Here is a 21465-nt window from a genome sequence, read left to right as displayed (position 1 = left end):
ATTCAACTGCGGACTCTTGGTTGACATTGCCATCCCTCTGAACTTTAGAAGCATGCGCTTTGGCCTCAAAACTCCTCCTACTTTTGGCGGCAGGAAAAAAAGGCTACAACCCATACACACGCACAAGAAAAGGTTCCGATGGCGCTGTGTTACGTTATAGAAGAAACGCTCAAATAAGCTCTATTTTCAGAATCAAAAAGGTTTTCTGGCAATTGTCAGTGAACAAAATTCCCAAACTACAAGCGTACTTGGGTGGTAAGGTGCAGCATAGCATTTTAGCCTAAGTCCAAGATGTTTATAACACATGAGATTATTCAGCAACGCCTTGACAGGGATGACTAATGAGGCCAAAGAGTTCTTTTGGGGTCTCCCCACGTAGATTTAAATCCTGAGAGTAATGGCTTCTTCTGCTCAAGTGTGTGATGGGATTTTGTTTACTTTGCCAGTGCCCCATTTTTAAGCCTATGGCTTTTGATTTCTTTCGATCGATCGATCGATCGATCTTTGCAAAGTAAATAAGTATTCAACTGCGGACTCTTGATTGACATTGCCATCCCTCTGAACTTCAGAAGCATGCGCTTTGGCCTCAAAACTCCTCCTACTTTTGGCGGCAGGAAAAAAAGGCTACAACCCATACACACGCACAAGAAAAGGTTCCGATGGCGCTGTGTTACGTTATAGAAGAAACGCTCAAATAAGCTCTATTTTCAGAATCAAAAAGGTTTTCTGGCAATTGTCAGTGAACAAAATTCCCAAACTACAAGCGTACTTGGGTGGTAAGGTGCAGCATAGCATTTTAGCCTAAGTCCAAGATGTTTATAACACATGAGATTATTCAGCAACGCCTTGACAGGGATGACTAATGAGGCCAAAGAGTTCTTTTGGGGTCTCCCCACGTAGATTTAAATCCTGAGAGTAATGGCTTCTTCTGCTCAAGTGTGTGATGGGATTTTGTTTACTTTGCCAGTGCCCCATTTTTAAGCCTATGGCTTTTGATTTCTTTCGATCGATCGATCGATCGATCTTTGCAAAGTAAATAAGTATTCAACTGCGGACTCTTGATTGACATTGCCATCCCTCTGAACTTCAGAAGCATGCGCTTTGGCCTCAAAACTCCTCCTACTTTTGGCGGCAGGAAAAAAAGGCTAAAACCCATACACACGCACAAGAAAAGGTTCCCGTAAGCAGCTAATGAGTTGTTGGACTAGAATTCCATTGGGAATTTCCCGCGCAGGTTCGAATCCTGCCAACAACGTGGTTCATGTTGTTCCCGTACGGGCCCCTGCTGGCAGGCCATTTGGCGGAAGTAAAGAATCCCTGGTTGGCTTTTGACCAGGGCCAGATTTAGAATATGTATTTTATGAAAGCTAAACTCAAACGGAAGCGCTGCCGACAGACATCACACAGCCCTGCTCTTGACGTTCGGCATGCGAACTGGCAGCGGTGGGATTTAAACCCACGCCTCCGAAGAGATTGGAACCTAAATCCAGCGCCTTAGACCACTCGGCCACGCTACCTGTTGCTCAGTTGGACAAGAAATGCGACCAGCGAAACCGTGCAAAAAAAGGCGTTTCTATGATAGTAATTATCTTCAAACCATGTTCCGTGTGCATGGAACTTTAGATATCAATTACAGGCGCCCATTTGCGACACGGCACTGCGAAAGCACGTGTCCTTGCGATGGTGATATAGTGGTAAGCATAGCTGCCTTCCGAGCAGTTGACCCGGGTTCGATTCCCGGCCATCGCATGCTGTACTTTTGAGTTATACATGTGTATATGCAGTTTCATTCACAACTAAAGCTCTCAGAGGGCAATGGCCAAACTGTCAAACAGTTGAGTATTAGAGCATTTGAACTAATCCTCTTGGCAGATCGCATGATTGCGGAGTGACAGGTATGAAACAGCCCCATAACATGAATGAGTGAATGCTGTTCACCCACTATAACAAGAATCAACAAAGTACATGACGCTGACGTGAAGTTGAACACGCAACTTTCTGATCTGGAGTCAGACGCGCTACCGTTGCGCCACAGAGGCAGCCCGAGTGGTCCGGTCCGATGGCGCTGTGTTACGTTATAGAAGAAACGCTCAAATAAGCTCTATTTTCAGAATCAAAAAGGTTTTCTGGCAATTGTCAGTGAACAAAATTCCCAAACTACAAGCGTACTTGGGTGGTAAGGTGCAGCATAGCATTTTAGCCTAAGTCCAAGATGTTTATAACACATGAGATTATTCAGCAACGCCTTGACAGGGATGACTAATGAGGCCAAAGAGTTCTTTTGGGGTCTCCCCACGTAGATTTAAATCCTGAGAGTAATGGCTTCTTCTGCTCAAGTGTGTGATGGGATTTTGTTTACTTTGCCAGTGCCCCATTTTTAAGCCTATGGCTTTTGATTTCTTTCGATCGATCGATCGATCTTTGCAAAGTAAATAAGTATTCAACTGCGGACTCTTGGTTGACATTGCCATCCCTCTGAACTTTAGAAGCATGCGCTTTGGCCTCAAAACTCCTCCTACTTTTGGCGGCAGGAAAAAAAGGCTACAACCCATACACACGCACAAGAAAAGGTTCCGATGGCGCTGTGTTACGTTATAGAAGAAACGCTCAAATAAGCTCTATTTTCAGAATCAAAAAGGTTTTCTGGCAATTGTCAGTGAACAAAATTCCCAAACTACAAGCGTACTTGGGTGGTAAGGTGCAGCATAGCATTTTAGCCTAAGTCCAAGATGTTTATAACACATGAGATTATTCAGCAACGCCTTGACAGGGATGACTAATGAGGCCAAAGAGTTCTTTTGGGGTCTCCCCACGTAGATTTAAATCCTGAGAGTAATGGCTTCTTCTGCTCAAGTGTGTGATGGGATTTTGTTTACTTTGCCAGTGCCCCATTTTTAAGCCTATGGCTTTTGATTTCTTTCGATCGATCGATCGATCGATCTTTGCAAAGTAAATAAGTATTCAACTGCGGACTCTTGATTGACATTGCCATCCCTCTGAACTTCAGAAGCATGCGCTTTGGCCTCAAAACTCCTCCTACTTTTGGCGGCAGGAAAAAAAGGCTAAAACCCATACACACGCACAAGAAAAGGTTCCCGTAAGCAGCTAATGAGTTGTTGGACTAGAATTCCATTGGGAATTTCCCGCGCAGGTTCGAATCCTGCCAACAACGTGGTTCATGTTGTTCCCGTACGGGCCCCTGCTGGCAGGCCATTTGGCGGAAGTAAAGAATCCCTGGTTGGCTTTTGACCAGGGCCAGATTTAGAATATGTATTTTTATGAAAGCTAAACTCAAACGGAAGCGCTGCCGACAGACATCACACAGCCCTGCTCTTGACGTTCGGCATGCGAACTGGCAGCGGTGGGATTTAAACCCACGCCTCCGAAGAGACTGGAACCTAAATCCAGCGCCTTAGACCACTCGGCCACGCTACCTGTTGCTCAGTTGGACAAGAAATGCGACCAGCGAAACCGTGCAAAAAAAGGCGTTTCTATGATAGTAATTATCTTCAAACCATGTTCCGTGTGCATGGAACTTTAGATATCAATTACAGGCGCCGATTTGCGACACGGCACTGCGAAAGCATGTGTCCTTGCGATGGTGGTATAGTGGTAAGCATAGCTGCCTTCCAAGCAGTTGACCCGGTTCGATTCCCGGCCATCGCATGCTGTACTTTTGAGTTATACATGTGTATATGCAGTTTCATTCACAACTAAAGCTCTCAGAGGGCAATGGCCAAACTGTCAAACAGTTGAGTATTAGAGCATTTGAACTAATCCTCTTGGCAGATCGCATGATTGCGGAGTGACAGGTATGAAACAGCCCCATAACATGAATGAGTGAATGCTGTTCACCCACTATAACAAGAATCAACAAAGTACATGACGCTGACGTGAAGTTGAACACGCAACTTTCTGATCTGGAGTCAGGCGCGCTACCGTTGCGCCACAGAGGCAGCCCGAGTGGTCCGGTCCGATGGCGCTGTGTTACGTTATAGAAGAAACGCTCAAATAAGCTCTATTTTCAGAATCAAAAAGGTTTTCTGGCAATTGTCAGTGAACAAAATTCCCAAACTACAAGCGTACTTGGGTGGTAAGGTGCAGCATAGCATTTTAGCCTAAGTCCAAGATGTTTATAACACATGAGATTATTCAGCAACGCCTTGACAGGGATGACTAATGAGGCCAAAGAGTTCTTTTGGGGTCTCCCCACGTAGATTTAAATCCTGAGAGTAATGGCTTCTTCTGCTCAAGTGTGTGATGGGATTTTGTTTACTTTGCCAGTGCCCCATTTTTAAGCCTATGGCTTTTGATTTCTTTCGATCGATCGATCGATCTTTGCAAAGTAAATAAGTATTCAACTGCGGACTCTTGGTTGACATTGCCATCCCTCTGAACTTTAGAAGCATGCGCTTTGGCCTCAAAACTCCTCCTACTTTTGGCGGCAGGAAAAAAAGGCTACAACCCATACACACGCACAAGAAAAGGTTCCGATGGCGCTGTGTTACGTTATAGAAGAAACGCTCAAATAAGCTCTATTTTCAGAATCAAAAAGGTTTTCTGGCAATTGTCAGTGAACAAAATTCCCAAACTACAAGCGTACTTGGGTGGTAAGGTGCAGCATAGCATTTTAGCCTAAGTCCAAGATGTTTATAACACATGAGATTATTCAGCAACGCCTTGACAGGGATGACTAATGAGGCCAAAGAGTTCTTTTGGGGTCTCCCCACGTAGATTTAAATCCTGAGAGTAATGGCTTCTTCTGCTCAAGTGTGTGATGGGATTTTGTTTACTTTGCCAGTGCCCCATTTTTAAGCCTATGGCTTTTGATTTCTTTCGATCGATCGATCGTTGCAAAGTAAATAAGTATTCAACTGCGGACTCTTGGTTGACATTGCCATCCCTCTGAACTTTAGAAGCATGCGCTTTGGCCTCAAAACTCCTCCTACTTTTGGCGGCAGGAAAAAAAGGCTACAACCCATACACACGCACAAGAAAAGGTTCCGATGGCGCTGTGTTACGTTATAGAAGAAACGCTCAAATAAGCTCTATTTTCAGAATCAAAAAGGTTTTCTGGCAATTGTCAGTGAACAAAATTCCCAAACTACAAGCGTACTTGGGTGGTAAGGTGCAGCATAGCATTTTAGCCTAAGTCCAAGATGTTTATAACACATGAGATTATTCAGCAACGCCTTGACAGGGATGACTAATGAGGCCAAAGAGTTCTTTTGGGGTCTCCCCACGTAGATTTAAATCCTGAGAGTAATGGCTTCTTCTGCTCAAGTGTGTGATGGGATTTTGTTTACTTTGCCAGTGCCCCATTTTTAAGCCTATGGCTTTTGATTTCTTTCGATCGATCGATCGATCGTTGCAAAGTAAATAAGTATTCAACTGCGGACTCTTGGTTGACATTGCCATCCCTCTGAACTTTAGAAGCATGCGCTTTGGCCTCAAAACTCCTCCTACTTTTGGCGGCAGGAAAAAAAGGCTACAACCCATACACACGCACAAGAAAAGGTTCCGATGGCGCTGTGTTACGTTATAGAAGAAACGCTCAAATAAGCTCTATTTTCAGAATCAAAAAGGTTTTCTGGCAATTGTCAGTGAACAAAAATCCCAAACTACAAGCGTACTTGGGTGGTAAGGAGCAGCATAGCATTTTAGCCTAAGTCCAAGATGTTTATAACACATGAGATTATTCAGCAACGCCTTGACAGGGATGACTAATGAGGCCAAAGAGTTCTTTTGGGGTCTCCCCACGTAGATTTAAATCCTGAGAGTAATGGCTTCTTCTGCTCAAGTGTGTGATGGGATTTTGTTTACTTTGCCAGTGCCCCATTTTTAAGCCTATGGCTTTTGATTTCTTTCGATCGATCGATCGATCTTTGCAAAGTAAATAAGTATTCAACTGCGGACTCTTGGTTGACATTGCCATCCCTCTGAACTTTAGAAGCATGCGCTTTGGCCTCAAAACTCCTCCTACTTTTGGCGGCAGGAAAAAAAGGCTACAACCCATACACACGCACAAGAAAAGGTTCCGATGGCGCTGTGTTACGTTATAGAAGAAACGCTCAAATAAGCTCTATTTTCAGAATCAAAAAGGTTTTCTGGCAATTGTCAGTGAACAAAATTCCCAAACTACAAGCGTACTTGGGTGGTAAGGTGCAGCATAGCATTTTAGCCTAAGTCCAAGATGTTTATAACACATGAGATTATTCAGCAACGCCTTGACAGGGATGACTAATGAGGCCAAAGAGTTCTTTTGGGGTCTCCCCACGTAGATTTAAATCCTGAGAGTAATGGCTTCTTCTGCTCAAGTGTGTGATGGGATTTTGTTTACTTTGCCAGTGCCCCATTTTTAAGCCTATGGCTTTTGATTTCTTTCGATCGATCGATCGATCTTTGCAAAGTAAATAAGTATTCAACTGCGGACTCTTGGTTGACATTGCCATCCCTCTGAACTTTAGAAGCATGCGCTTTGGCCTCAAAACTCCTCCTACTTTTGGCGGCAGGAAAAAAAGGCTACAACCCATACACACGCACAAGAAAAGGTTCCGATGGCGCTGTGTTACGTTATAGAAGAAACGCTCAAATAAGCTCTATTTTCAGAATCAAAAAGGTTTTCTGGCAATTGTCAGTGAACAAAATTCCCAAACTACAAGCGTACTTGGGTGGTAAGGTGCAGCATAGCATTTTAGCCTAAGTCCAAGATGTTTATAACACATGAGATTATTCAGCAACGCCTTGACAGGGATGACTAATGAGGCCAAAGAGTTCTTTTGGGGTCTCCCCACGTAGATTTAAATCCTGAGAGTAATGGCTTCTTCTGCTCAAGTGTGTGATGGGATTTTGTTTACTTTGCCAGTGCCCCATTTTTAAGCCTATGGCTTTTGATTTCTTTCGATCGATCGATCGATCGATCTTTGCAAAGTAAATAAGTATTCAACTGCGGACTCTTGATTGACATTGCCATCCCTCTGAACTTCAGAAGCATGCGCTTTGGCCTCAAAACTCCTCCTACTTTTGGCGGCAGGAAAAAAAGGCTAAAACCCATACACACGCACAAGAAAAGGTTCCCGTAAGCAGCTAATGAGTTGTTGGACTAGAATTCCATTAGGAATTTCCCGCGCAGGTTCGAATCCTGCCAACAACGTGGTTCATGTTGTTCCCGTACGGGCCCCTGCTGGCAGGCCATTTGGCGGAAGTAAAGAATCCCTGGTTGGCTTTTGACCAGGGCCAGATTTAGAATATGTATTTTATGAAAGCTGAACTCAAACGGAAGCGCTGCCGACAGACATCACACAGCCCTGCTCTTGACGTTCGGCATGCGAACTGGCAGCGGTGGGATTTAAACCCACGCCTCCGAAGAGACTGGAACCTAAATCCAGCGCCTTAGACCACTCGGCCACGCTACCTGTTGCTCAGTTGGACAAGAAATGCGACCAGCGAAACCGTGCAAAAAAAGGCGTTTCTATGATAGTAATTATCTTCAAACCATGTTCCGTGTGCATGGAACTTTAGATATCAATTACAGGCGCCGATTTGCGACACGGCACTACGAAAGCATGTGTCCTTGCGATGGTGGTATAGTGGTAAGCATAGCTGCCTTCCAAGCAGTTGACCCGGGTTCGATTCCCGGCCATCGCATGCTGTACTTTTGAGTTATACATGTGTATATGCAGTTTCATTCACAACTAAAGCTCTCAGAGGGCAATGGCCAAACTGTCAAACAGTTGAGTATTAGAGCATTTGAACTAATCCTCTTGGCAGATCGCATGATTGCGGAGTGACAGGTATGAAACAGCCCCATAACATGAATGAGTGAATGCTGTTCACCCACTATAACAAGAATCAACAAAGTACATGACGCTGACGTGAAGTTGAACACGCAACTTTCTGATCTGGAGTCAGACGCGCTACCGTTGCGCCACAGAGGCAGCCCGAGTGGTCCGGTCCGATGGCGCTGTGTTACGTTATAGAAGAAACGCTCAAATAAGCTCTATTTTCAGAATCAAAAAGGTTTTCTGGCAATTGTCAGTGAACAAAATTCCCAAACTACAAGCGTACTTGGGTGGTAAGGTGCAGCATAGCATTTTAGCCTAAGTCCAAGATGTTTATAACACATGAGATTATTCAGCAACGCCTTGACAGGGATGACTAATGAGGCCAAAGAGTTCTTTTGGGGTCTCCCCACGTAGATTTAAATCCTGAGAGTAATGGCTTCTTCTGCTCAAGTGTGTGATGGGATTTTGTTTACTTTGCCAGTGCCCCATTTTTAAGCCTATGGCTTTTGATTTCTTTCGATCGATCGATCGATCTTTGCAAAGTAAATAAGTATTCAACTGCGGACTCTTGATTGACATTGCCATCCCTCTGAACTTCAGAAGCATGCGCTTTGGCCTCAAAACTCCTCCTACTTTTGGCGGCAGGAAAAAAAGGCTAAAACCCATACACACGCACAAGAAAAGGTTCCCGTAAGCAGCTAATGAGTTGTTGGACTAGAATTCCATTGGGAATTTCCCGCGCAGGTTCGAATCCTGCCAACAACGTGGTTCATGTTGTTCCCGTACGGGCCCCTGCTGGCAGGCCATTTGGCGGAAGTAAAGAATCCCTGGTTGGCTTTTGACCAGGGCCAGATTTAGAATATGTATTTTATGAAAGCTAAACTCAAACGGAAGCGCTGCCGACAGACATCACACAGCCCTGCTCTTGACGTTCGGCATGCGAACTGGCAGCGGTGGGATTTAAACCCACGCCTCCGAAGAGACTGGAACCTAAATCCAGCGCCTTAGACCACTCGGCCACGCTACCTGTTGCTCAGTTGGACAAGAAATGCGACCAGCGAAACCGTGCAAAAAAAGGCGTTTCTATGATAGTAATTATCTTCAAACCATGTTCCGTGTGCATGGAACTTTAGATATCAATTACAGGCGCCGATTTGCGACACGGCACTGCGAAAGCATGTGTCCTTGCGATGGTGGTATAGTGGTAAGCATAGCTGCCTTCCAAGCAGTTGACCCGGGTTCGATTCCCGGCCATCGCATGCTGTACTTTTGAGTTATACATGTGTATATGCAGTTTCATTCACAACTAAAGCTCTCAGAGGGCAATGGCCAAACTGTCAAACAGTTGAGTATTAGAGCATTTGAACTAATCCTCTTGGCAGATCGCATGATTGCGGAGTGACAGGTATGAAACAGCCCCATAACATGAATGAGTGAATGCTGTTCACCCACTATAACAAGAATCAACAAAGTACATGACGCTGACGTGAAGTTGAACACGCAACTTTCTGATCTGGAGTCAGACGCGCTACCGTTGCGCCACAGAGGCAGCCCGAGTGGTCCGGTCCGATGGCGCTGTGTTACGTTATAGAAGAAACGCTCAAATAAGCTCTATTTTCAGAATCAAAAAGGTTTTCTGGCAATTGTCAGTGAACAAAATTCCCAAACTACAAGCGTACTTGGGTGGTAAGGTGCAGCATAGCATTTTAGCCTAAGTCCAAGATGTTTATAACACATGAGATTATTCAGCAACGCCTTGACAGGGATGACTAATGAGGCCAAAGAGTTCTTTTGGGGTCTCCCCACGTAGATTTAAATCCTGAGAGTAATGGCTTCTTCTGCTCAAGTGTGTGATGGGATTTTGTTTACTTTGCCAGTGCCCCATTTTTAAGCCTATGGCTTTTGATTTCTTTCGATCGATCGATCGATCTTTGCAAAGTAAATAAGTATTCAACTGCGGACTCTTGGTTGACATTGCCATCCCTCTAAACTTTAGAAGCATGCGCTTTGGCCTCAAAACTCCTCCTACTTTTGGCGGCAGGAAAAAAAGGCTACAACCCATACACACGCACAAGAAAAGGTTCCGATGGCGCTGTGTTACGTTATAGAAGAAACGCTCAAATAAGCTCTATTTTCAGAATCAAAAAGGTTTTCTGGCAATTGTCAGTGAACAAAATTCCCAAACTACAAGCGTACTTGGGTGGTAAGGAGCAGCATAGCATTTTAGCCTAAGTCCAAGATGTTTATAACACATGAGATTATTCAGCAACGCCTTACCAGGGATGACTAATGAGGCCAAAGAGTTCTTTTGGGGTCTCCCCACGTAGATTTAAATCCTGAGAGTAATGGCTTCTTCTGCTCAAGTGTGTGATGGGATTTTGTTTACTTTGCCAGTGCCCCATTTTTAAGCCTATGGCTTTTGATTTCTTTCGATCGATCGATCGATCTTTGCAAAGTAAATAAGTATTCAACTGCGGACTCTTGGTTGACATTGCCATCCCTCTGAACTTTAGAAGCATGCGCTTTGGCCTCAAAACTCCTCCTACTTTTGGCGGCAGGAAAAAAAGGCTACAACCCATACACACGCACAAGAAAAGGTTCCGATGGCGCTGTGTTACGTTATAGAAGAAACGCTCAAATAAGCTCTATTTTCAGAATCAAAAAGGTTTTCTGGCAATTGTCAGTGAACAAAATTCCCAAACTACAAGCGTACTTGGGTGGTAAGGTGCAGCATAGCATTTTAGCCTAAGTCCAAGATGTTTATAACACATGAGATTATTCAGCAACGCCTTGACAGGGATGACTAATGAGGCCAAAGAGTTCTTTTGGGGTCTCCCCACGTAGATTTAAATCCTGAGAGTAATGGCTTCTTCTGCTCAAGTGTGTGATGGGATTTTGTTTACTTTGCCAGTGCCCCATTTTTAAGCCTATGGCTTTTGATTTCTTTCGATCGATCGATCGATCTTTGCAAAGTAAATAAGTATTCAACTGCGGACTCTTGGTTGACATTGCCATCCCTCTGAACTTTAGAAGCATGCGCTTTGGCCTCAAAACTCCTCCTACTTTTGGCGGCAGGAAAAAAAGGCTACAACCCATACACACGCACAAGAAAAGGTTCCCGTAAGCAGCTAATGAGTTGTTGGACTAGAATTCCATTGGGAATTTCCCGCGCAGGTTCGAATCCTGCCAACAACGTGGTTCATGTTGTTCCCGTACGGGCCCCTGCTGGCAGGCCATTTGGCGGAAGTAAAGAATCCCTGGTTGGCTTTTGACCAGGGCCAGATTTAGAATATGTATTTTATGAAAGCTAAACTCAAACGGAAGCGCTGCCGACAGACATCACACAGCCCTGCTCTTGACGTTCGGCATGCGAACTGGCAGCGGTGGGATTTAAACCCACGCCTCCGAAGAGACTGGAACCTAAATCCAGCGCCTTAGACCACTCGGCCACGCTACCTGTTGCTCAGTTGGACAAGAAATGCGACCAGCGAAACCGTGCAAAAAAAGGCGTTTCTATGATAGTAATTATCTTCAAACCATGTTCCGTGTGCATGGAACTTTAGATATCAATTACAGGCGCCGATTTGCGACACGGCACTGCGAAAGCATGTGTCCTTGCGATGGTGGTATAGTGGTAAGCATAGCTGCCTTCCAAGCAGTTGACCCGGGTTCGATTCCCGGCCATCGCATGCTGTACTTTTGAGTTATACATGTGTATATGCAGTTTCATTCACAACTAAAGCTCTCAGAGGGCAATGGCCAAACTGTCAAACAGTTGAGTATTAGAGCATTTGAACTAATCCTCTTGGCAGATCGCATGATTGCGGAGTGACAGGTATGAAACAGCCCCATAACATGAATGAGTGAATGCTGTTCACCCACTATAACAAGAATCAACAAAGTACATGACGCTGACGTGAAGTTGAACACGCAACTTTCTGATCTGGAGTCAGACGCGCTACCGTTGCGCCACAGAGGCAGCCCGAGTGGTCCGGTCCGATGGCGCTGTGTTACGTTATAGAAGAAACGCTCAAATAAGCTCTATTTTCAGAATCAAAAAGGTTTTCTGGCAATTGTCAGTGAACAAAATTCCCAAACTACAAGCGTACTTGGGTGGTAAGGTGCAGCATAGCATTTTAGCCTAAGTCCAAGATGTTTATAACACATGAGATTATTCAGCAACGCCTTGACAGGGATGACTAATGAGGCCAAAGAGTTCTTTTGGGGTCTCCCCACGTAGATTTAAATCCTGAGAGTAATGGCTTCTTCTGCTCAAGTGTGTGATGGGATTTTGTTTACTTTGCCAGTGCCCCATTTTTAAGCCTATGGCTTTTGATTTCTTTCGATCGATCGATCGATCTTTGCAAAGTAAATAAGTATTCAACTGCGGACTCTTGGTTGACATTGCCATCCCTCTAAACTTTAGAAGCATGCGCTTTGGCCTCAAAACTCCTCCTACTTTTGGCGGCAGGAAAAAAAGGCTACAACCCATACACACGCACAAGAAAAGGTTCCGATGGCGCTGTGTTACGTTATAGAAGAAACGCTCAAATAAGCTCTATTTTCAGAATCAAAAAGGTTTTCTGGCAATTGTCAGTGAACAAAATTCCCAAACTACAAGCGTACTTGGGTGGTAAGGAGCAGCATAGCATTTTAGCCTAAGTCCAAGATGTTTATAACACATGAGATTATTCAGCAACGCCTTACCAGGGATGACTAATGAGGCCAAAGAGTTCTTTTGGGGTCTCCCCACGTAGATTTAAATCCTGAGAGTAATGGCTTCTTCTGCTCAAGTGTGTGATGGGATTTTGTTTACTTTGCCAGTGCCCCATTTTTAAGCCTATGGCTTTTGATTTCTTTCGATCGATCGATCGATCTTTGCAAAGTAAATAAGTATTCAACTGCGGACTCTTGGTTGACATTGCCATCCCTCTGAACTTTAGAAGCATGCGCTTTGGCCTCAAAACTCCTCCTACTTTTGGCGGCAGGAAAAAAAGGCTACAACCCATACACACGCACAAGAAAAGGTTCCGATGGCGCTGTGTTACGTTATAGAAGAAACGCTCAAATAAGCTCTATTTTCAGAATCAAAAAGGTTTTCTGGCAATTGTCAGTGAACAAAATTCCCAAACTACAAGCGTACTTGGGTGGTAAGGTGCAGCATAGCATTTTAGCCTAAGTCCAAGATGTTTATAACACATGAGATTATTCAGCAACGCCTTGACAGGGATGACTAATGAGGCCAAAGAGTTCTTTTGGGGTCTCCCCACGTAGATTTAAATCCTGAGAGTAATGGCTTCTTCTGCTCAAGTGTGTGATGGGATTTTGTTTACTTTGCCAGTGCCCCATTTTTAAGCCTATGGCTTTTGATTTCTTTCGATCGATCGATCGATCTTTGCAAAGTAAATAAGTATTCAACTGCGGACTCTTGGTTGACATTGCCATCCCTCTGAACTTTAGAAGCATGCGCTTTGGCCTCAAAACTCCTCCTACTTTTGGCGGCAGGAAAAAAAGGCTACAACCCATACACACGCACAAGAAAAGGTTCCGATGGCGCTGTGTTACGTTATAGAAGAAACGCTCAAATAAGCTCTATTTTCAGAATCAAAAAGGTTTTCTGGCAATTGTCAGTGAACAAAATTCCCAAACTACAAGCGTACTTGGGTGGTAAGGTGCAGCATAGCATTTTAGCCTAAGTCCAAGATGTTTATAACACATGAGATTATTCAGCAACGCCTTGACAGGGATGACTAATGAGGCCAAAGAGTTCTTTTGGGGTCTCCCCACGTAGATTTAAATCCTGAGAGTAATGGCTTCTTCTGCTCAAGTGTGTGATGGGATTTTGTTTACTTTGCCAGTGCCCCATTTTTAAGCCTATGGCTTTTGATTTCTTTCGATCGATCGATCGATCGTTGCAAAGTAAATAAGTATTCAACTGCGGACTCTTGGTTGACATTGCCATCCCTCTGAACTTTAGAAGCATGCGCTTTGGCCTCAAAACTCCTCCTACTTTTGGCGGCAGGAAAAAAAGGCTACAACCCATACACACGCACAAGAAAAGGTTCCGATGGCGCTGTGTTACGTTATAGAAGAAACGCTCAAATAAGCTCTATTTTCAGAATCAAAAAGGTTTTCTGGCAATTGTCAGTGAACAAAATTCCCAAACTACAAGCGTACTTGGGTGGTAAGGAGCAGCATAGCATTTTAGCCTAAGTCCAAGATGTTTATAACACATGAGATTATTCAGCAACGCCTTGACAGGGATGACTAATGAGGCCAAAGAGTTCTTTTGGGGTCTCCCCACGTAGATTTAAATCCTGAGAGTAATGGCTTCTTCTGCTCAAGTGTGTGATGGGATTTTGTTTACTTTGCCAGTGCCCCATTTTTAAGCCTATGGCTTTTGATTTCTTTCGATCGATCGATCGATCTTTGCAAAGTAAATAAGTATTCAACTGCGGACTCTTGGTTGACATTGCCATCCCTCTGAACTTTAGAAGCATGCGCTTTGGCCTCAAAACTCCTCCTACTTTTGGCGGCAGGAAAAAAAGGCTACAACCCATACACACGCACAAGAAAAGGTTCCGATGGCGCTGTGTTACGTTATAGAAGAAACGCTCAAATAAGCTCTATTTTCAGAATCAAAAAGGTTTTCTGGCAATTGTCAGTGAACAAAATTCCCAAACTACAAGCGTACTTGGGTGGTAAGGTGCAGCATAGCATTTTAGCCTAAGTCCAAGATGTTTATAACACATGAGATTATTCAGCAACGCCTTGACAGGGATGACTAATGAGGCCAAAGAGTTCTTTTGGGGTCTCCCCACGTAGATTTAAATCCTGAGAGTAATGGCTTCTTCTGCTCAAGTGTGTGATGGGATTTTGTTTACTTTGCCAGTGCCCCATTTTTAAGCCTATGGCTTTTGATTTCTTTCGATCGATCGATCTTTGCAAAGTAAATAAGTATTCAACTGCGGACTCTTGATTGACATTGCCATCCCTCTGAACTTCAGAAGCATGCGCTTTGGCCTCAAAACTCCTCCTACTTTTGGCGGCAGGAAAAAAAGGCTAAAACCCATACACACGCACAAGAAAAGGTTCCCGTAAGCAGCTAATGAGTTGTTTGACTAGAAATCCATTGGGAATTTCCCGCGCAGGTTCGAATCCTGCCAACAACGTGGTTCATGTTGTTCCCGTACGGGCCCCTGCTGGCAGGCCATTTGGCGGAAGTAAAGAATCCCTGGTTGGCTTTTGACCAGGGCCAGATTTAGAATATGTATTTTATGAAAGCTAAACTCAAACGGAAGCGCTGCCGACAGACATCACACAGCCCTGCTCTTGACGTTCGGCATGCGAACTGGCAGCGGTGGGATTTAAACCCACGCCTCCGAAGAGACTGGAACCTAAATCCAGCGCCTTAGACCACTCGGCCACGCTACCTGTTGCTCAGTTGGACAAGAAATGCGACCAGCGAAACCGTGCAAAAAAAAGGCGTTTCTATGATAGTAATTATCTTCAAACCATGTTCCGTGTGCATGGAACTTTAGATATCAATTACAGGCGCCGATTTGCGACACGGCACTGCGAAAGCATGTGTCCTTGCGATGGTGGTATAGTGGTAAGCATAGCTGCCTTCCAAGCAGTTGACCAGGGTTCGATTCCCGGCCATCGCATGCTGTACTTTTGAGTTATACATGTGTATATGCAGTTTCATTCACAACTAAAGCTCTCAGAGGGCAATGGCCAAACTGTCAAACAGTTGAGTATTAGAGCATTTGAACTAATCCTCTTGGCAGATCGCATGATTGCGGAGTGACAGGTATGAAACAGCCCCATAACATGAATGAGTGAATGCTGTTCACCCACTATAACAGGAATCAACAAAGTACATGACGCTGACGTGAAGTTGAACACGCAACTTTCTGATCTGGAGTCAGACGCGCTACCGTTGCGCCACAGAGGCAGCCCGAGTGGTCCGGTCCGATGGCGCTGTGTTACGTTATAGAAGAAACGCTCAAATAAGCTCTATTTTCAGAATCAAAAAGGTTTTCTGGCAATTGTCAGTGAACAAAATTCCCAAACTACAAGCGTACTTGGGTGGTAAGGTGCAGCATAGCATTTTAGCCTAAGTCCAAGATGTTTATAACACATGAGATTATTCAGCAACGCCTTGACAGGGATGACTAATGAGGCCAAAGAGTTCTTTTGGGGTCTCCCCACGTAGATTTAAATCCTGAGAGTAATGGCTTCTTCTGCTCAAGTGTGTGATGGGATTTTGTTTACTTTGCCAGTGCCCCATTTTTAAGCCTATGGCTTTTGATTTCTTTCGATCGATCGATCGATCGATCTTTGCAAAGTAAATAAGTATTCAACTGCGGACTCTTGATTGACATTGCCATCCCTCTGAACTTCAGAAGCATGCGCTTTGGCCTCAAAACTCCTCCTACTTTTGGCGGCAGGAAAAAAAGGCTACAACCCATACACACGCACAAGAAAAGGTTCCGATGGCGCTGTGTTACGTTATAGAAGAAACGCTCAAATAAGCTCTATTTTCAGAATCAAAAAGGTTTTCTGGCAATTGTCAGTGAACAAAATTCCCAAACTACAAGCGTACTTGGGTGGTAAGGTGCAGCATAGCATTTTAGCCTAAGTCCAAGATGTTTATAACACATGAGATTATTCAGCAACGCCTTGACAGGGATGACTAATGAGGCCAAAGAGTTCTTTTGGGGTCTCCCCACGTAGATTTAAATCCTGAGAGTAATGGCTTCTTCTGCTCAAGTGTGTGATGGGATTTTGTTTACTTTGCCAGTGCCCCATTTTTAAGCCTATGGCTTTTGATTTCTTTCGATCGATCGATCGATCGATCTTTGCAAAGTAAATAAGTATTCAACTGCGGACTCTTGATTGACATTGCCATCCCTCTGAACTTCAGAAGCATGCGCTTTGGCCTCAAAACTCCTCCTACTTTTGGCGGCAGGAAAAAAAGGCTAAAACCCATACACACGCACAAGAAAAGGTTCCCGTAAGCAGCTAATGAGTTGTTGGACTAGAATTCCATTGGGAATTTCCCGCGCAGGTTCGAATCCTGCCAACAACGTGGTTCATGTTGTTCCCGTACGGGCCCCTGCTGGCAGGCCATTTGGCGGAAGTAAAGAATCCCTGGTTGGCTTTTGACCAGGGCCAGATTTAGAATATGTATTTTATGAAAGCTAAACTCAAACGGAAGCGCTGCCGACAGACATCACACAGCCCTGCTCTTGACGTTCGGCATGCGAACTGGCAGCGGTGGGATTTAAACCCACGCCTCCGAAGAGATTGGAACCTAAATCCAGTGCCTTAGACCACTCGGCCACGCTACCTGTTGCTCAGTTGGACAAGAAATGCGACCAGCGAAACCGTGCAAAAAAAGGCGTTTCTATGATAGTAATTATCTTCAAACCATGTTCCGTGTGCATGGAACTTTAGATATCAATTACAGGCGCCCATTTGCGACACGGCACTGCGAAAGCACGTGTCCTTGCGATGGTGATATAGTGGTAAGCATAGCTGCCTTCCGAGCAGTTGACCCGGGTTCGATTCCCGGCCATCGCATGCTGTACTTTTGAGTTATACATGTGTATATGCAGTTTCATTCACAACTAAAGCTCTCAGAGGGCAATGGCCAAACTGGCAAACAGTTGAGTATTAGAGCATTTGAACTAATCCTCTTGGCAGATCGCATGATTGCGGAGTGACAGGTATGAAACAGCCCCATAACATGAATGAGTGAATGCTGTTCACCCACTATAACAAGAATCAACAAAGTACATGACGCTGACGTGAAGTTGAACACGCAACTTTCTGATCTGGAGTCAGACGCGCTACCGTTGCGCCACAGAGGCAGCCCGAGTGGTCCGGTCCGATGGCGCTGTGTTACGTTATAGAAGAAACGCTCAAATAAGCTCTATTTTCAGAATCAAAAAGGTTTTCTGGCAATTGTCAGTGAACAAAATTCCCAAACTACAAGCGTACTTGGGTGGTAAGGTGCAGCATAGCATTTTAGCCTAAGTCCAAGATGTTTATAACACATGAGATTATTCAGCAACGCCTTGACAGGGATGACTAATGAGGCCAAAGAGTTCTTTTGGGGTCTCCCCACGTAGATTTAAATCCTGAGAGTAATGGCTTCTTCTGCTCAAGTGTGTGATGGGATTTTGTTTACTTTGCCAGTGTCCCATTTTTAAGCCTATGGCTTTTGATTTCTTTCGATCGATCGATCGATCTTTGCAAAGTAAATAAGTATTCAACTGCGGACTCTTGGTTGACATTGCCATCCCTCTGAACTTTAGAAGCATGCGCTTTGGCCTCAAAACTCCTCCTACTTTTGGCGGCAGGAAAAAAAGGCTACAACCCATACACACGCACAAGAAAAGGTTCCGATGGCGCTGTGTTACGTTATAGAAGAAACGCTCAAATAAGCTCTATTTTCAGAATCAAAAAGGTTTTCTGGCAATTGTCAGTGAACAAAATTCCCAAACTACAAGCGTACTTGGGTGGTAAGGTGCAGCATAGCATTTTAGCCTAAGTCCAAGATGTTTATAACACATGAGATTATTCAGCAACGCCTTGACAGGGATGACTAATGAGGCCAAAGAGTTCTTTTGGGGTCTCCCCACGTAGATTTAAATCCTGAGAGTAATGGCTTCTTCTGCTCAAGTGTGTGATGGGATTTTGTTTACTTTGCCAGTGCCCCATTTTTAAGCCTATGGCTTTTGATTTCTTTCGATCGATCGATCGATCGATCTTTGCAAAGTAAATAAGTATTCAACTGCGGACTCTTGGTTGACATTGCCATCCCTCTGAACTTTAGAAGCATGCGCTTTGGCCTCAAAACTCCTCCTACTTTTGGCGGCAGGAAAAAAAGGCTACAACCCATACACACGCACAAGAAAAGGTTCCCGTAAGCAGCTAATGAGTTGTTGGACTAGAATTCCATTGGGAATTTCCCGCGCAGGTTCGAATCCTGCCAACAACGTGGTTCATGTTGTTCCCGTACGGGCCCCTGCTGGCAGGCCATTTGGCGGAAGTAAAGAATCCCTGGTTGGCTTTTGACCAGGGCCAGATTTAGAATATGTATTTTATGAAAGCTAAACTCAAACGGAAGCGCTGCCGACAGACATCACACAGCCCTGCTCTTGACGTTCGGCATGCGAACTGGCAGCGGTGGGATTTAAACCCACGCCTCCGAAGAGACTGGAACCTAAATCCAGCGCCTTAGACCACTCGGCCACGCTACCTGTTGCTCAGTTGGACAAGAAATGCGACCAGCGAAACCGTGCAAAAAAAGGCGTTTCTATGATAGTAATTATCTTCAAACCATGTTCCGTGTGCATGGAACTTTAGATATCAATTACAGGCGCCGATTTGCGACACGGCACTGCGAAAGCATGTGTCCTTGCGATGGTGGTATAGTGGTAAGCATAGCTGCCTTCCAAGCAGTTGACCCGGTTCGATTCCCGGCCATCGCATGCTGTACTTTTGAGTTATACATGTGTATATGCAGTTTCATTCACAACTAAAGCTCTCAGAGGGCAATGGCCAAACTGTCAAACAGTTGAGTATTAGAGCATTTGAACTAATCCTCTTGGCAGATCGCATGATTGCGGAGTGACAGGTATGAAACAGCCCCATAACATGAATGAGTGAATGCTGTTCACCCACTATAACAAGAATCAACAAAGTACATGACGCTGACGTGAAGTTGAACACGCAACTTTCTGATCTGGAGTCAGACGCGCTACCGTTGCGCCACAGAGGCAGCCCGAGTGGTCCGGTCCGATGGCGCTGTGTTACGTTATAGAAGAAACGCTCAAATAAGCTCTATTTTCAGAATCAAAAAGGTTTTCTGGCAATTGTCAGTGAACAAAATTCCCAAACTACAAGCGTACTTGGGTGGTAAGGTGCAGCATAGCATTTTAGCCTAAGTCCAAGATGTTTATAACACATGAGATTATTCAGCAACGCCTTGACAGGGATGACTAATGAGGCCAAAGAGTTCTTTTGGGGTCTCCCCACGTAGATTTAAATCCTGAGAGTAATGGCTTCTTCTGCTCAAGTGTGTGATGGGATTTTGTTTACTTTGCCAGTGCCCCATTTTTAAGCCTATGGCTTTTGATTTCTTTCGATCGATCGATCGATCTTTGCAAAGTAAATAAGTATTCAACTGCGGACTCTTGGTTGACATTGCCATCCCTCTGAACTTTAGAAGCATGCGCTTTGGCCTCAAAACTCCTCCTACTTTTGGCGGCAGGAAAAAAAGGCTACAACCCATACACACGCACAAGAAAAGGTTCCGATGGCGCTGTGTTACGTTATAGAAGAAACGCTCAAATAAGCTCTATTTTCAGAATCAAAAAGGTTTTCTGGCAATTGTCAGTGAACAAAATTCCCAAACTACAAGCGTACTTGGGTGGTAAGGTGCAGCATAGCATTTTAGCCTAAGTCCAAGATGTTTATAACACATGAGATTATTCAGCAACGCCTTGACAGGGATGACTAATGAGGCCAAAGAGTTCTTTTGGGGTCTCCCCACGTAGATTTAAATCCTGAGAGTAATGGCTTCTTCTGCTCAAGTGTGTGATGGGATTTTGTTTACTTTGCCAGTGCCCCATTTTTAAGCCTATGGCTTTTGATTTCTTTCGATCGATCGATCGTTGCAAAGTAAATAAGTATTCAACTGCGGACTCTTGGTTGACATTGCCATCCCTCTGAACTTTAGAAGCATGCGCTTTGGCCTCAAAACTCCTCCTACTTTTGGCGGCAGGAAAAAAAGGCTACAACCCATACACACGCACAAGAAAAGGTTCCGATGGCGCTGTGTTACGTTATAGAAGAAACGCTCAAATAAGCTCTATTTTCAGAATCAAAAAGGTTTTCTGGCAATTGTCAGTGAACAAAATTCCCAAACTACAAGCGTACTTGGGTGGTAAGGAGCAGCATAGCATTTTAGCCTAAGTCCAAGATGTTTATAACACATGAGATTATTCAGCAACGCCTTGACAGGGATGACTAATGAGGCCAAAGAGTTCTTTTGGGGTCTCCCCACGTAGATTTAAATCCTGAGAGTAATGGCTTCTTCTGCTCAAGTGTGTGATGGGATTTTGTTTACTTTGCCAGTGCCCCATTTTTAAGCCTATGGCTTTTGATTTCTTTCGATCGATCGATCGATCTTTGCAAAGTAAATAAGTATTCAACTGCGGACTCTTGGTTGACATTGCCATCCCTCTGAACTTTAGAAGCATGCGCTTTGGCCTCAAAACTCCTCCTACTTTTGGCAGCAGGAAAAAAAGGCTACAACCCATACACACGCACAAGAAAAGGTTCCGATGGCGCTGTGTTACGTTATAGAAGAAACGCTCAAATAAGCTCTATTTTCAGAATCAAAAAGGTTTTCTGGCAATTGTCAGTGAACAAAATTCCCAAACTACAAGCGTACTTGGGTGGTAAGGTGCAGCATAGCATTTTAGCCTAAGTCCAAGATGTTTATAACACATGAGATTATTCAGCAACGCCTTGACAGGGATGACTAATGAGGCCAAAGAGTTCTTTTGGGGTCTCCCCACGTAGATTTAAATCCTGAGAGTAATGGCTTCTTCTGCTCAAGTGTGTGATGGGATTTTGTTTACTTTGCCAGTGCCCCATTTTT

General features: G+C 44.4%; 14 non-coding genes across 14 annotated transcripts; 6 read left to right on the top strand and 8 right to left on the bottom strand.

The window, feature by feature from the left end:
- Positions 1 to 1435: 1435 nt before the first annotated feature.
- On the bottom strand, positions 1436 to 1517 carry trnal-uag (transfer RNA leucine (anticodon UAG)). Its single transcript has one exon. It is a non-coding gene; the product is annotated as a tRNA-Leu (tRNA).
- Positions 1518 to 1677: 160 nt separating this feature from the next.
- On the top strand, positions 1678 to 1749 carry trnag-ucc (transfer RNA glycine (anticodon UCC)). The gene has a single exon. It is a non-coding gene; the product is annotated as a tRNA-Gly (tRNA).
- Positions 1750 to 3353: 1604 nt separating this feature from the next.
- trnal-uag (transfer RNA leucine (anticodon UAG)) lies at positions 3354 to 3435 on the bottom strand. Its single transcript has one exon. It is a non-coding gene; the product is annotated as a tRNA-Leu (tRNA).
- Positions 3436 to 7333: 3898 nt separating this feature from the next.
- On the bottom strand, positions 7334 to 7415 carry trnal-uag (transfer RNA leucine (anticodon UAG)). The gene has a single exon. It is a non-coding gene; the product is annotated as a tRNA-Leu (tRNA).
- Positions 7416 to 7575: 160 nt separating this feature from the next.
- trnag-ucc (transfer RNA glycine (anticodon UCC)) lies at positions 7576 to 7647 on the top strand. The gene has a single exon. It is a non-coding gene; the product is annotated as a tRNA-Gly (tRNA).
- Positions 7648 to 8729: 1082 nt separating this feature from the next.
- Positions 8730 to 8811, bottom strand: trnal-uag (transfer RNA leucine (anticodon UAG)). The gene has a single exon. It is a non-coding gene; the product is annotated as a tRNA-Leu (tRNA).
- A 160-nt stretch (positions 8812 to 8971) lies between these two features.
- On the top strand, positions 8972 to 9043 carry trnag-ucc (transfer RNA glycine (anticodon UCC)). Its single transcript has one exon. It is a non-coding gene; the product is annotated as a tRNA-Gly (tRNA).
- Positions 9044 to 11159: 2116 nt separating this feature from the next.
- Positions 11160 to 11241, bottom strand: trnal-uag (transfer RNA leucine (anticodon UAG)). Its single transcript has one exon. It is a non-coding gene; the product is annotated as a tRNA-Leu (tRNA).
- A 160-nt stretch (positions 11242 to 11401) lies between these two features.
- On the top strand, positions 11402 to 11473 carry trnag-ucc (transfer RNA glycine (anticodon UCC)). The gene has a single exon. It is a non-coding gene; the product is annotated as a tRNA-Gly (tRNA).
- A 3663-nt stretch (positions 11474 to 15136) lies between these two features.
- Positions 15137 to 15218, bottom strand: trnal-uag (transfer RNA leucine (anticodon UAG)). The gene has a single exon. It is a non-coding gene; the product is annotated as a tRNA-Leu (tRNA).
- A 161-nt stretch (positions 15219 to 15379) lies between these two features.
- trnag-ucc (transfer RNA glycine (anticodon UCC)) lies at positions 15380 to 15451 on the top strand. The gene has a single exon. It is a non-coding gene; the product is annotated as a tRNA-Gly (tRNA).
- A 1607-nt stretch (positions 15452 to 17058) lies between these two features.
- trnal-uag (transfer RNA leucine (anticodon UAG)) lies at positions 17059 to 17140 on the bottom strand. Its single transcript has one exon. It is a non-coding gene; the product is annotated as a tRNA-Leu (tRNA).
- Positions 17141 to 17300: 160 nt separating this feature from the next.
- Positions 17301 to 17372, top strand: trnag-ucc (transfer RNA glycine (anticodon UCC)). Its single transcript has one exon. It is a non-coding gene; the product is annotated as a tRNA-Gly (tRNA).
- A 1603-nt stretch (positions 17373 to 18975) lies between these two features.
- Positions 18976 to 19057, bottom strand: trnal-uag (transfer RNA leucine (anticodon UAG)). Its single transcript has one exon. It is a non-coding gene; the product is annotated as a tRNA-Leu (tRNA).
- Between the last annotated feature and the right edge of the window lie 2408 nt (positions 19058 to 21465).

This window comes from Eucyclogobius newberryi, unplaced genomic scaffold (assembly GCF_026437365.1).
Source record: "Eucyclogobius newberryi isolate DKJ021-1_F unplaced genomic scaffold, fEucNew1.0.hap1 SCAF_11, whole genome shotgun sequence".
Classification (NCBI taxonomy): domain Eukaryota; kingdom Metazoa; phylum Chordata; class Actinopteri; order Gobiiformes; family Gobiidae; genus Eucyclogobius; species Eucyclogobius newberryi.
This window is presented reverse-complemented; position numbering and strand designations above follow the sequence as displayed.